Source organism: Scyliorhinus torazame, chromosome 11 (genome assembly GCF_047496885.1).
Source record: "Scyliorhinus torazame isolate Kashiwa2021f chromosome 11, sScyTor2.1, whole genome shotgun sequence".
Taxonomy (NCBI): Eukaryota; Metazoa; Chordata; class Chondrichthyes; order Carcharhiniformes; family Scyliorhinidae; genus Scyliorhinus; species Scyliorhinus torazame.
In genome coordinates, this window is record NC_092717.1 from 207074030 (window position 1) to 207087841 (window position 13812).

Sequence of the window (13812 nt, forward strand, 5' to 3'; positions counted from 1 at the left end):
TACTTGTGACTATTTCTGAAACTGTGTGGTTACAAACATCTCCCATACAAGCAGCTAACTCAACCCTTTGATCTGCTTCTCATAGAATCACAGAAACGTTAGAGTGCAGAAGGAGGCCATTTGACCCATCTTCTGCATCCTTGAAAGAGCACCCTCCCTATCCCAGTTACCCCACCTAATCTTTTGGACACGAAGGGACAATTTAGCATGCCCAATCCACCAACCTGCACTTCTTCGGGCTGTGGGAGGAAATTGGAGCACCCAGAGGAAACCCACGCAGATTCAGGGAGGAAGTGCAAATTCCGCACAATCACCCAAGGCTGGAATTGAACCCTTGTCCCTGGTGCTGTGAGGCAGCAGTGCTAACCACTGTGCCACCGTGCCGTCTTCATCACATTTCTGTCACATTTTTCCAAATTGCAAAGAGTTACAGGTGCCAGGAAATAAGAGGTAGTTTTAGATTAGCTATATTTGTAATGTTAAATATTAGAGATTTGGGGCGGGAATCTCCGCGATCGGCGCGATGGCCCGACTCCGGCGTCAAAAACAGCGCGAACCACTCCGGCATCAGGACGAACGGAAGTAGCGGAATTCTCCGCACTTCCAGGGACTAGGCCGGCGGCGGAGGGGTTGGCACCGGCCCAGCCGGCGCGGAAGGGACTGCACGAGTTAGCGCATGCGCAGAACCGCCGGCGTGGTTCTGCGCATGTGCAGACTGACCGGCGTGTTCCGGCACATGCGCAGGGGGGTGTCTTCTCCATGCCAGCCATGGCGGAGCCCTACAGGGGCCGGCGCAAAAGGAAGAAGTGTCCACATGGCACAGGCCCGCCCGCAGATTGGTGGGCCCAGATCGCAGGCCAGGCCACCGTGGGGGCCCCCCACCCCGAGGACTGTACCAGCCAACTTACCTGCCAGGTCCCGCCGTGTGGGACCATGTCTAATCCACGCTGGCGGGACTGGCCAAAACGGGCAGCCACTCGGCCCATCGGGGCCCGGAGAATTGCCGGGGGGTTTGCTGCCAACGGCCCCCGACCGATGTGGCCCCGCCCCAAAAACCAGCGCCGGAGAATACGGCAGCCGGCGTCGGGGCGGGATTCATGCCGCCCCCCCCCCGGGGATTCTCCGAACCCCGCCAGGTCGGAGAATCCCGCCCAAGGTATACATCGAAGTGGGTTCAATTTAGCGGTATAAGAGGAGTAAAACTCTAGTTAGATTATGCCAAAGGCTTGTATTTGTGGTGGTTTGGTCAGTTCAAACTGTGCTTCAATTGTGCTTAGAGAGGGTTATGGCATAAAAAGTAAACAAGCTCTGGGAAGTAAAAAAGTTGTTGCTCAGTAGCCATGGGTACCTTTAGTAAGGGGTTGGATTCTCCGTCCCGCCGCGCCACATTTCTGTTTCACCCTGCCGGCGGGATGCTCCGTTACGCCGGCCGGTCAATGGGGTTTCCCATTGTGGGGCAACAATACGCCGTTGGGAAATCCCCAGGCTGCCGGCAAAACGGAGAATCCGACGGCGGAGAATTCAGCCCAAGCGTTTTTGAGCCAAGTTTTAAAGTCATTGGCAAAAGAAAGAATGGTGACATGAGGAAAATGGTTTTCATGCAGCGAGTAGTTAGGATCTGGAATGGGCGAATGCCGAGGAGTGGTTGAGGCAGGTTCAATTGTCAGTTTCCAAAGTGAATTGGATAATTATCTGGAGAGGAAAAATTTGCAGGGCTTTGGGGAAAAGGTGGGAGATTGACACTAGTTGAGTTGCTCCTGGAGAAAGCAGGGACAGACACAAAAGGCTGAATGGCCCCCTTCAGTGCTGCAACCATTCCATGGTTCTATGATTTCCATCCGGATAGGACCTATTTGCTGAATGGAAAACAGTTTTTTCTGCTTCATCCAATTGGTGGGAGGAACACTTCAGGCTATGAATGAGCATGCTCCTCACACCATTTTGGACACTAAGGTGGCCATTTTGTGCCTAAAGAAATGGCACCATAATAATTCTTGGCATAAGTAACTTTTCATTTCTGGTTTGGCTATCAATCCAAAGAGTACGAGTTCAATCCCACAATGGCAGTTTAACAACTTGAATTTAATTTAAAAAATACAAAATGGTCAGCAGTAACGTGCTTGATGGAAGCAAACCTGTCGTCCTTCCTGGGCCTGCCCTATAATTGACTCTAGTCACATCTCCCCATGGGTTGACTCTTGCGGCTTATTGAGTCAGAATCATAATCAATGTTAGGACATCTGGGGACGGGTGATAAATGCCAACCTTGTCATGAGTCATATCCAGAAAATGAATGATTTTTAAAAAGCACACAATGCGGTCGGTCCTCAGTTCATCCTTCAATCTGAGTGAGGTGAGAGGCTGTAGCAAACACACCCATGAATTTGGAGCAGTTGCCTGTCTCCGAATGTTTATCATTCTCACTGCCAAGAAGATGTTGTGATTTAGGTTGGGGTCATGCATAAATCTGTCAGCCAGGGATAACTGACCCTGACCAAGGAACCTTAACACGGCTAGCAGCTGTCCAAGTGGAATACTTCTCACAATCTTCTGCTATGCAGTAGATGTACTCTTACCAATGTTTGTGTTTACATACATACGGACCCACAATTAAACCTGCAAGTGTCTGATGCTCTAATGTACACCAGACTGCGTGGACAGTTGCAATCACCTGTAATTCAATCAATTGCTATTTTGATCTGTAAGGTAGTTGTCTGGCCATATTGAGTTGAATGATTCAGGTTTATTTCAGGGAGCCAGTAACTGACCCGTGGACCACGGGGAGTCTTGGTGTGTGGAGACATGAGACAGCTTTACTTTAAAATGACAGCCAGCTGCTCAAGATGCATAAAAACATAAGCAAAAACACTTTAGCTGTCAGGCTGACAAGGGCAACACTCAGAAATCATGCAAGGTCTTCCTTTGAAACTGTATTTCAACTCCTGTTCTCAGAATGAGATGACGAATATCTTCTTGAGATTGCCTCAGAACTCGATCTCATTCAGTTTTAATACCTTTGCCTCGAGGAAGAGTTTCCCCTGACAAGAAACTGTCCGTTTAGTTTATCTGTATTCTTAAAAAAGAACCGTAGGACGTTTACTGTGCAGAAAGAGGCTATTCAGCCCATTGAGTCTGCACCAACCCTTCAAAAGAGGACCATAGCCTGGATCCACTCCCCCGCCCTAACCTTTGGGCAATAAGGGGAACTTCAGCATCGCCAATCTACCTAATCTGCACATTTTTGGATTGTGGGAGGAAGCTGGAGCACCTGGAAGAAACCCACGCAGACATGCAGAGAACGTGCAAACTCCACACAGACAGTCGCCCAGGGCCAGAATTGAACCCAGGTCTGTGTAATGTAAGGCAGCAGTGCTAACCACTGTGCCACCGTGCTGTGTGTCTTTCCTGTCTACCCTCGCTAGGCCCCTCATAATTTTGAACACCTCAATTAGGTCATCCCTTCGCCTCATCTGTTCTAAAGGACACAACCCTCACCTATTCAATCTTTTCTCAGCTGCAACTTTCAAACCCTGGCAACATTCTTGTAAATCTGCTCTGCAGTCTCTCTGGAGCAATTATGTCCAAATGTGGAGACCAAGATGGTAGACAAAATTCCAGCATTTTGCACAGTTCCATCATTACATCCCTGCTTTTGTATTCAATACCTTGCCCAATAGAAGAAAGCATTCAATATGATTTGTTGACCACCGTGACCACCTGTCTTGCCACCTTCAAGGACTGTGGACATGCAGTCCAAGGCCTCTCACTTTCTCAATTATCTCAATATCTTCCTGTTTAATGAATATTCCCTTGCATTGTTTGCCCTTCTCAAATGTATCACCTCACACTTTTCTGGACTGAATTCCATTTGACACTTCTCAGCCCATTCAGCCAAACAATTGATCTAATTCTGGAGTCGACAGCTGTCCTCTTCACGATCAACTACTTGGCAATTTTAGTGTCATCTACCAATTTCCCAATCATGCCACCCATATTTAAGTCTAATTCTTGTGTATTCGATTTGTGATACCTCCTGGTTTAGTGATGCCTACTCTAGTTGGTATTTTTCTGGAGGCTGTCACCTCTGAACTGCCCTACACTTATAGTCCCACCATGATTGGTCTATGCCTTGTCATGTCAACTGGAATGGGGACCGTCTCTTTGATCCAGATAGTAACTGCAAAGCCAGAAGAAAATAGGGAAGGGAAGGGGGAGGGGTGGTGGAACAGGGAAAATGTGCAGCTGGGAAGAGTCAGAAGCAGGGTTACCCGAAGGTCCTGGTAAATTCAGTCGCAAGACCAGTTTTAAAGCAGTGAAAGAGGGAAGCCTGACATGGGAGTTTGGGCAATGTAGGACAGAAATCACACATCGGGGGGAGGGAGGGTGTGTGGGGTGGGGGGGGGGGAGTTGGACATCCTGAGGGACAGAGAGGGTATCGGTTCACCTCAGGCATCTCATCACACGGAGGTAAAGTGGTGGCTGGGAGGAACCACTCCTACTGCCCCTAACCCACAGACAAAGTGGTAAAGATACTTCCATGATGGAACCCAGGCCTTCATTCTTTCCTTTAACACAGTGAACCGGGCCTGCCGCTATTAAAACTGAAATTAAACTGACATGCAGCTTCTTCAAAATATTTTAGCCCACCCCTCAATCTGCCTCTAAAACGGGTTGGGTTGGATTTTGTTGGGTTGCTGAGATCAGCGTCAATACTTCTTTTCAAAAAAGTTACAGTGTGATGGACTTGAATTAACATCTGCAAAAATTACAGCTGTTAACTCTGCTGTCCTTGATCTGCGGATGAATAATTTATCTGTACCGTGCCCTATTTCAGAAGCACTCACCTTTCAAACAAAACTCTTCAAAAACTTCACACAGAAACCCAGATGCAACAAATTGTTCCAATGTTCCAATGTGACTTAAAAATAATATATAGAGGATGTTGCTGACAAGGAGCTGTTGTTAAATGAAGAAGCAATTCGCAGCCAGGGTAACTTTCTCAAAATATATATTTTATTTATACAAAAGTTCTGCTCTGCCTAAACACTTCTACATTGCTTCTTTTTCAAACGCTGCAATTGAGCCTAGCCATTCGAGATTCGAGGAGTACCTCCCTTCCGACTAGACCATTTGGTTAACATTGTTGTGGGGAACCACACTGGAATAGCTCCTCTGCCCATGTTTGCAATTTCTGATTTGTTTGATGGCTGGTTCAGAAGCTTTTGGTTTTAGGAAGCACTGCCACAGGAATTTCCTTGGATTGACCCAGTTTGAAGCCACCAACGATTCCTACCTAATGTTTGTAATGGAGCTACTCAAACACCCTGCTGTATATCTCTCCCAATTTTTACTTCCACTTAAGTCAATTGCCAAGAATACCTATTGAAACCACAGCATACCATCTATTCCTGGCCCACTAAAAGGGCTAAAACAAATCTCTAGCCCTTTGTGTCAATATTCTGTGTTATCTGTAACAATAACAATACGTAATTACTAATCTGACAGCTCTCTCATTGACTATCTGTGCTGCACCGGCCTCTTCCCACATTGATTACTGTACCCACTGACCACCCGGCTCCTCCCCCACTGACCATCAATCCACTGACCACCCCTCCCCCCTCCAACTGACAACCCGCGACTCACTGACTCACCCTTGTACCCGCCCCCCCCCCCATCACCACCCGACCTCCACCACAACTCCAGCTCCAATCCTAACCACTTACCTTTTACACGTAATCTCTCCCTGGCTTCTCAAAGTGGCTGGACTTTTAAAACTACCTGCGTTATGGCTGGGTCCTTGCATCCCGCAGAGCCCCTTTGCTTTTCTATTGCTTTCTTAAGCTCCATCCTGCACTTTCTATACTCCACTAATGCCTCCGCTGATTTGTTCCCCTTGTACTTGCTAAAAGCCTCTCTTTTCCATCTCATCAAATCCTGAATACAAGAACATAGGAATTAGGAGCAGAATCATAGAATCATAAAATCCGAGAATTTACAATGCAGAAGGAGGCCATTCGGCCCATCGAGTCTGCACTGGCCCCTGGAAAGTTAGAGTATACAATTCTTTTTTTCCAATTAAGGGGCAATTTAGCATGGCCAATCCACCTACCCTGCACATCTTTGTGTTGTGGGGGTGATACCAATGCAAATACGGGGAGAATGTGCAAACTCCACATGGACAGTGACCCGGGCTGGGGATCGAACCCGGGTCCTCAGCACCGTGAGACAGCAGTGCTAACCACTGTGCCACTGTGCTGCCCATCCCCTCCTTAATGATTGGTTCCAACAACTTCCTTGCCACAGAGATCAAGTTAACCAGTTTATAGTTTTAGTTTCCTGCTTTCTTCATCTCTCTCTTTTTGAGTAGTTGCATCACATTAGCCCGTTTCCAATCCACTGGGACCTTTCCAGAATCCAGGGAATTTTAAAATATCATAACCAATGCATGCACTATCTCTGCTGCCACCTCCTTTAATACCCTAACGTGCAGGCCATCAGGTCCTGGAGACTTGTTTGCCTTTAATCCCATTAATTTATTCAGCACATCCTCCCTTGTGATGGTTATTGCCCTGGTTCCTTTGCATTGACTGCAATTTTTGTCATTTTTTAATTATCCTCGATGGTGAAGACTGGGGCAAAATATTGGTTCAGTGTCTCCGCCATCTCTGTGTTCCCCATTGTTACCTCACCAGTATTGTCCTCTAAAGGGCCGACATTTACTTTAGCTATTCTCTTCCTCTTCATATACTTGTAGAAGCTTTCGGTTAGTTTCCTTTCGTAGTTCATCTTAGGTTTGTTGATTTTATTTTCAGCAGCCTTTTGCTGAACCTTAAAGCTCTCCCGTCCTCCAGCTTATCACAAGCTTTTGCAATATGGCATGCCCTAGCTTTTGCTGTTATGTCCTCTTTGACATACTTTTTTAGCCATGGAACTTATTCTCCCTTTTACAATTCCTCTTCCTCTCAGGAATATACTTTAATTGAGTGGTATTTAATATCTCCCAGAACACCCGCCACTGTTCCTCAGTTGTCCTACCCTCAATATCTCTGGTCATTCATGGTTCTCTGGGCTTCTTACTCCTTCCTATTATCCTACAAGAAACATACTGAGCCTGTATCCTCCCCATTTCCTTTTTGAATCTCCCCCACTGCTCTTCTGTAGATTTCCCCACAAGTAACTCTTCCCAGTCTACCTTGGCCAGGTCCTGCCTTATTTTACAAAAATCCGCTCTCGCCCAATCCAAAGCTGGCATTCTTTAAAAAAGGGGCTGAATCTTCCTTATCTTCAACTCAGCTGCGCTTAACACAAGGCCTCAGGAACCCACTACAACCCTCCTTTCTTACCCGATTCAAGTTGGAAGGTCCGGCGAGAAAGTTGTAATTGTACTTCAGGGTAACTGGGAGCAAAGTGGCAATCTGACTTGATTGCCATTGCAAGGAAGTTACATTCCATTGCCTTTCAGTGTCGGCCATTTGGAGCATCGTCAAGGCAAACTGCCCTCTAAAATAGAGACTTGCATGTTAGGCTCCAGAGAGAGTTGGTGAATAATGATACAAATTCCTCGTCCTAATCGTAACCCTATTTTAAACCGTAACTGTAACCTACTCCAAACTCTGGGGCGAAATTCTCCCGAAACGGCGCGATGTCCGCGGACTGGCGCCCAAAACGGCGCCAATCAGACGGGCATCGCGCCACACCAAAGGTGCGGAATGCTCCGCATCTTTGGGGGCCGAGCCCTAACATTGAGGGGCTAGGCCGACGACGGAGGAATTTCCGCCCCGCCAGCTGGCGGAAACGGCCTTTGTTGCCCCGCCAGCTGGCGCGGAAATGACATCCCCGGGCGGCGCATGCACGGGAGCGCCAGCGGCCGCTGACAGTTTCCCACGCATGCGCAGTGGAGGGAGTCTCTTCCGCGTCCGCCATGGTGGAGACCGTGGCGGAGGCGGAAGGGAAAGAGTGCCCCCACGGCACAGGCCCGCACGCGGATCAGTGGGCCCCGATCGCGGGCCAGGCCACCGTGGGAGCACCCCCCGGGGCCAGATCGCCCCGCGCCCCCCCCAGGACCACGGAGCCCGCCCACGCCGCCTTGTCCTGCCGTTCAAAAGGTGGTTTAATCCACGCCAGCGGGACAGGCAATTTATCGGCGGGACTTTGGCCCATCCGGGCCGGAAAATCCAGCGGGGGGGCCCGCCAACCGGCGCGGCCCGATTCCCGCCCCCGCCGAATATCCGGTACCGGAGACTTCGGCAACCGGCGGGGGCGGGATTCACGGCAGCCCCCGGCGATTCTCCAACCTGGCGGGGGGTCGGAGAATGTCGCCCCACTGATCCCAATAATGACACTGCAAAATACAAAATGGATAGACATTCACCTCATTTAAATTACTCTTTTTTTAACAAGGTACAAGAAACACAATAATGGATTCCAATCAGTTAATTCCTTAAACGATGCTGAATAGGTAAATAAATCTCTGTAAATGATTTTCCTGATTGTCAAAAGCAGTGATGCAAAAGCTCCAAGACACCATTCTGACAGGAAAATCTATATTACCCACCCTTGCCCTCTTGCATTCCAGAGATAACTTTCCTAGTAGGTCCGAAAGGAAATCTTTATCTCTGTCTATTTTGATCCTCAATCTCTGCCGAATGAACTGTTTATCCAGCCAGTTTAACTTGAAGCAATCAATATATCATTTCGTTTGGAAATTTTAAATATTTTCACTGCACTGTACGAAGAGAATGCTTCCAAACTCAAAGTTTTGCTTGAGGTTTGTTAATTCTCTGTGCCTGTCCTCCATATCTGTCAGTACAGATGTGGGGCGAAATTCTCCGTTATCGGCGCGATGTCCGCCGACCGGCGCCAAAAACGGCGCAAATCCCACCTGCATCACGCCGCCCCAAACGTCGCTAAGTCTCCGGCCCGGAATGGGCTAGCAGCGACGTGACGCTATCCGCGCTGGCTCACGTGGTTCGCGCCGTGCGGCGTCATACACGCCGCAGGGCGTGACGGCTCAAAAGACGCACCGCTCCCCCACCCGACCAGAAGACCCGACCGGATGGCCGCCCGCCGCTCAGCCCCGAGGTTCCAGTCCCGTGACACTGAGGCGCTCCTGGACGCAGTGGAGCAGAGGAGGGAGGCCCTGTATCCCGGACACGGCCGCAGAGTCGCCCAACGCCACAGCCGGCGTATGTGGAGGGAGGTGGCAGAGGCCGTCAGCGCTGTGGCCCTGACACCACGGACAGGCACCCAGTGCCACAAGAAGGTGAACGACCTCGTCAGGGCAGCCAGGGTCAGCCCCCACCCCCTGCCCGATATCCATATCCCCCATATCCCCCCCTCCCCATATCCCCCTCCCCCATATCCCCCATCCCTATATCCCCCCTCCCCCATATCCCCCATATCCCCCATCCCCATATCCTCCCTCCCCCATATCCCCTTCCCCATATCCCCCCTCCCCATATCCCCCCTCCCCCATATCCCCCCCCATATCCTCCCTCCCCCATATCCCCCTCCCTCATATCCCCCATATGCCCCCCCATATCACCCTCCCCATATCCCCCTCCCCCATATCCCCCCTCCCCCCTATCCTCCCTCCCCCATATCCGCCTTCCCCCATATCCGCCTTCCCCCATTTCCCCAGGTCAATCCAGCCCTAACCTTAACCTCTGCAATACACGCGCAACCGATGGCGTGCATTCATATACCTGTCTAACACTGTTGCCTTTTACCCCTGCCACCACCCCCCACAGGAGAAACGCGCACACAACACCAGGGAGCATGTGAGGACTGGAGGAGGCCCAGCTTATGAGAGGCCACTGACCGAGTGGCATAGTGTAGGTTAGATGGCTTTTGTTTCGGTGCAACATCGTGGGCCGAAGGGCCTGTACTGCGCTATATCGTTCTATGTTCTATGTTCTATGAGGGAAGGGCCCTGGAACTGGCTGGCGGACCCGAGGACCGGGAGGTTGCTGATGCAGAGGTCGGGGGCCCACCAGCAAGTGAGCCACCGACAGCCCGTCCCCATATCCCCCCTCCCCCATATCCCCCCTCCCCCATATCCCCCCTCCCCCATATCACCTGATCACTGCCTGTGTGTCTAACCATGCATGCTTCATTGTGTATCGCAGGAGCAAACGTCGAGGCACCCATCCCCGCAGATGCAGACCGCCCGCATGATGCCCCTCGGAGACCACGGGAGACGGAGAGAGCTGGAGCAACAGGGAGACGGCGCCCCCGTCTCATGCGGGTGCGGCGACGCAGGCGTGTGCCACCCAGCGATGAGAGGGGCAGCCACAGGCCCCCGTCACAGCCGAGCCACAAAACCACAACCCAGGACACCCCTACCCAGGACACCCCTACCCAGGACACCCCTACCCAGGAAACTGAAATACAGGACAGTGACACAGATTGGATGGGCGGAGACGAACCGCCACCCCAAAGTGCCATGGACTCAGAGTCGGACGATGCGCACGACACAACGCCACGGCTGTCACCAACACCCTCCACCATCGCAGAGACGCTCACCTCGGTTGGGCACTTTAGTGATGAGGCGTCTGGTACACTCACTGGTGCGCACAACACAGACGTCCCGGTACAGCAGGTGGAGGTAGGAGCAGCAGAGGAGCTGGGCGGTCGGAGGGCAGCCCAGCCCAAGTGAACATCTGCCGCCCAGATGGATCCCGGCTTCCTGGAGTTACCACACCCACCCATAGGTCCGATGCAACCACCGAACTTGAGACGAGCGAAGAGGGTGACGGCCAGCTTGCGGCGGCTGCAGTCGCAGGTGGAGGAGTCCACCCGTGTCCAGGAGCTGGCAGTGGTGCCGGTCATGCGTGCCACCCAGGCTGACACCGCACGGGTGGCGTCCGCGGTGGAGGCAATGGGTGCGACGGTGTCAGACATGGGGAGCGGTTTGCGAGGCCTTGGGCTTTCCGTACAGGCAGCGTCTGTGGCCCAGGACATGGCTGCCCTCTCACAGGAGGCCATGAGCCAGTGCCAACGGCAGATGGCAGAGGGGCTCAACTCCGTGGCACAGTCTCTGAAGGCCATGGCCCAGTCTCAGCAGGCCATGGCCTAGTCTCAGCAGTCCATAAATCAATCTCTGCAGGCTATGGCCCAGTCTCAGCAGTCCATAGCCCAATCTCTGCAGGCCATGGCCCAGTCTCTGCAGGCCATGGCCCATCTCAGCAGGCCATGGCCCAGTCTCAGCAGGCCATCGCTGAGGGCATCAGCGCCAATGCCCATGTGCTAGCCGGCTTCGCACAGTCACAGACAGGGATTGCCAACCTCCTGAGCTCCATGGCTGCAAACCTGCAGACCCCCGTCGATACCAGCACAGGCCTCCAAGACTGGCAGCGCCAGATGTCGGGGGGGCGTCGGATGGCCGGTCCATTCGCATCCCCCACCCATGTAGAGGCCTGGGGGCCATCGGGCACCTCGAGGGAGGAGGAGGTGCTGGGGCCTGTTCCGGGTCCCATTGTAGGGGAGGTCCCGGAACACCTCAACACCTCGGGCTCCCCCCCTTCCGTCCCAGCTGCATCGGGTGGGCAACGGGCAGGACAGGCTGGCAGCTCGCCATCCTAGTCGCCTGGGCCGCAGCCTGGCCCATCTAGGCCAGGACGCCCCAGGAAATGGCCGCCAAAGGGATCCCGTGTCAGAGGGCAGGAATCACAGGAGTCCACCTCCAGTTCTGCTGTACCGTCTGGGGAACCATGTAGGCGTAGCCAAAGGGCCCGTAAGGCCAAACAATTAGACACTGAGTAAGTTGGCATGGGTGCAGGGCACAGATGAGTTTTAGGGGCTAGGGCACGTGCATGAACTCCTTTCGTTATTAAAGTCAATGTTACACCTACCGAAGCTGCCTTTGTGCTCTGTCCAAAGCGTGCGGGGGTGTCATGTACGTTGAGCGCAAGTGTGTGTGTGAGGGGTGGTCTTACCTCAGCCCCAGGTGAGTCTGCCCCCTTCCCCCTGGGCCGCCATCAACATCCACCCGGGCAGAGGACGGGACCGTGCGCTGCAGTGTCACAGCCGCATGCAGGGATGGTCCGGGTGGATGGTGGTACTGTGGCCATGGGTCAGACATAGTCCAACGATGTAGAGCCAGGAGCTCATCGCAGGGCGCGTTGTCATCATCCTCCATGGCCTGCGATAGACACGCGTCCACCCGCAACTGTGTGAGCCCGGCCGTTGTGCCGCAGGTGGATCGGCAATGGGGGGGGGGGTGGTGTGCATGTGGGTGGGGTGGGTGGGGTTGGGGAGGGGTGCTGGGTGGGTGGATGGGTGGGGGGTGTAGGTGGTCGGGTGATGCCATGGTGTGCGGTCTGTGGCCATACTACCCGATTCCCACGCCCATCTAGTCAGTGAAGCGGGCGTCTATCAGCCTGTCCCGTGCCCGCTGGCCCAGCCGGTCACGGTGGACAGCCACCCGCCCGTGTCTAGCCCGTCTGCCCTGACCATTGACCCCATCCCCCTCAGCTGGGGAGGGCTGCGTCTCTTCCTGCTGCTCCTCCACTCCGCCCTCCTCTGCCTGCGGCACATCGCCCCTCTGCTGGGCTATATTGTGCAGGACGCAGCACACCACAATGATGCGGCCGACCCTATCTGACCCCAGAGAGGTCCAGGCACCTGAAACGCATCTTCAGCACGCCAAAGCACCTCTCTATCACTCCCCTTGTCGCTTTATGGGCATCATTGTAGCGGTTCTCCGCCTCATTGCATGGCCTCCGTGTAGGCGTCATCAGCCACGATCGCAATGGGTAGCCCCTGTCGCCCAGCAACCAACCCCTCAGCCGGGGATGGCGTCCCTCGTACATGCCGGGGATGGATGACCACGACAACACGTATGATTCATGTACACTGCCCGGGTAACGGGCGCAGACGTGCAGGATCATCATGCAGTGGTCGCAGACCACCTGTATGTTCATCGAATAGTCCCCTTCCTATTGGTGAACACGGCCCTGTTATCTGCAGGTGGCCGCACGGCGACGTGCATCCCATCAATTGCGCCCTGGACCATGGGGAACCCGGCCACGGCAGAGAAGCCCACGGCCCGGGCACCTTGGCTGGCCCGGTCCACGGGGAAGCGGATGTAGCGGTGTGCAATGGCATATAGGGTGTCTGTCACTGCCCGGATGCACCGGTGCACCGATGTCTGCGATATGCCGGACAGGTCCCCACTCGGTGCCTGGAATGACCCCGTTGCATAAAAGTTCAGGGCCACCGTAACCTTGACGGACATGGGGAGAGGGTGTCCCCCGCCAGTGCCACGCGTTGACAGGTGTGCCAGCAGATGGCAGATGTGTGCCACGGTTTCCCGGCACATCCGGTGTCTCCTCCTGCATTCCCGGTCCGTGAGGTCCTGGTACGACAGCCAGGGCCGGTCCACGCGGGGCATCCTCGGGTGCCTCCGTTGCCGTGGGGCCGCGACGTCCTCCTCCCCCTCCTCGTCCTGTCGGTCAGGTGTCTCTCCAGCCTGGTCGGCTGCCGCTTGCCCCTCTGCGGCAGCCTGCGCCGCCTCTCTGGCACGCTCCTCCTCCTCATCCTCCTCCACATCCAGAGCAACATGGACATTAGCGGCTGCCGCCACGGCGGCCAACATCGCTGGCTGACCGGAAAACATGACAGCCTGTGCGGCGGGGGGGATGGGGGGGGAGGCGGGGGGGAACGACAACATATCATCATTGCCCATAACCCCTCCTCCTTCCCAGCCAACTGGCATGGACCGCATGGGTCCGACTGTTGGAGGCTGGCACCTGGCCAGGTGGACCAACTCACTTGCCCTCGCACCCCCCCCCCCCAGCACAGACCCCCCCC

General features: G+C 53.6%; 1 protein-coding gene across 2 annotated transcripts in view; it reads right to left on the bottom strand.

Moving 5' to 3' along the window:
* The window catches only part of col22a1 (collagen, type XXII, alpha 1), a 481125-nt gene that overhangs the window by 324097 nt on the left and 143216 nt on the right, over window positions 1–13812 (bottom strand). The window lies entirely within an intron of this gene.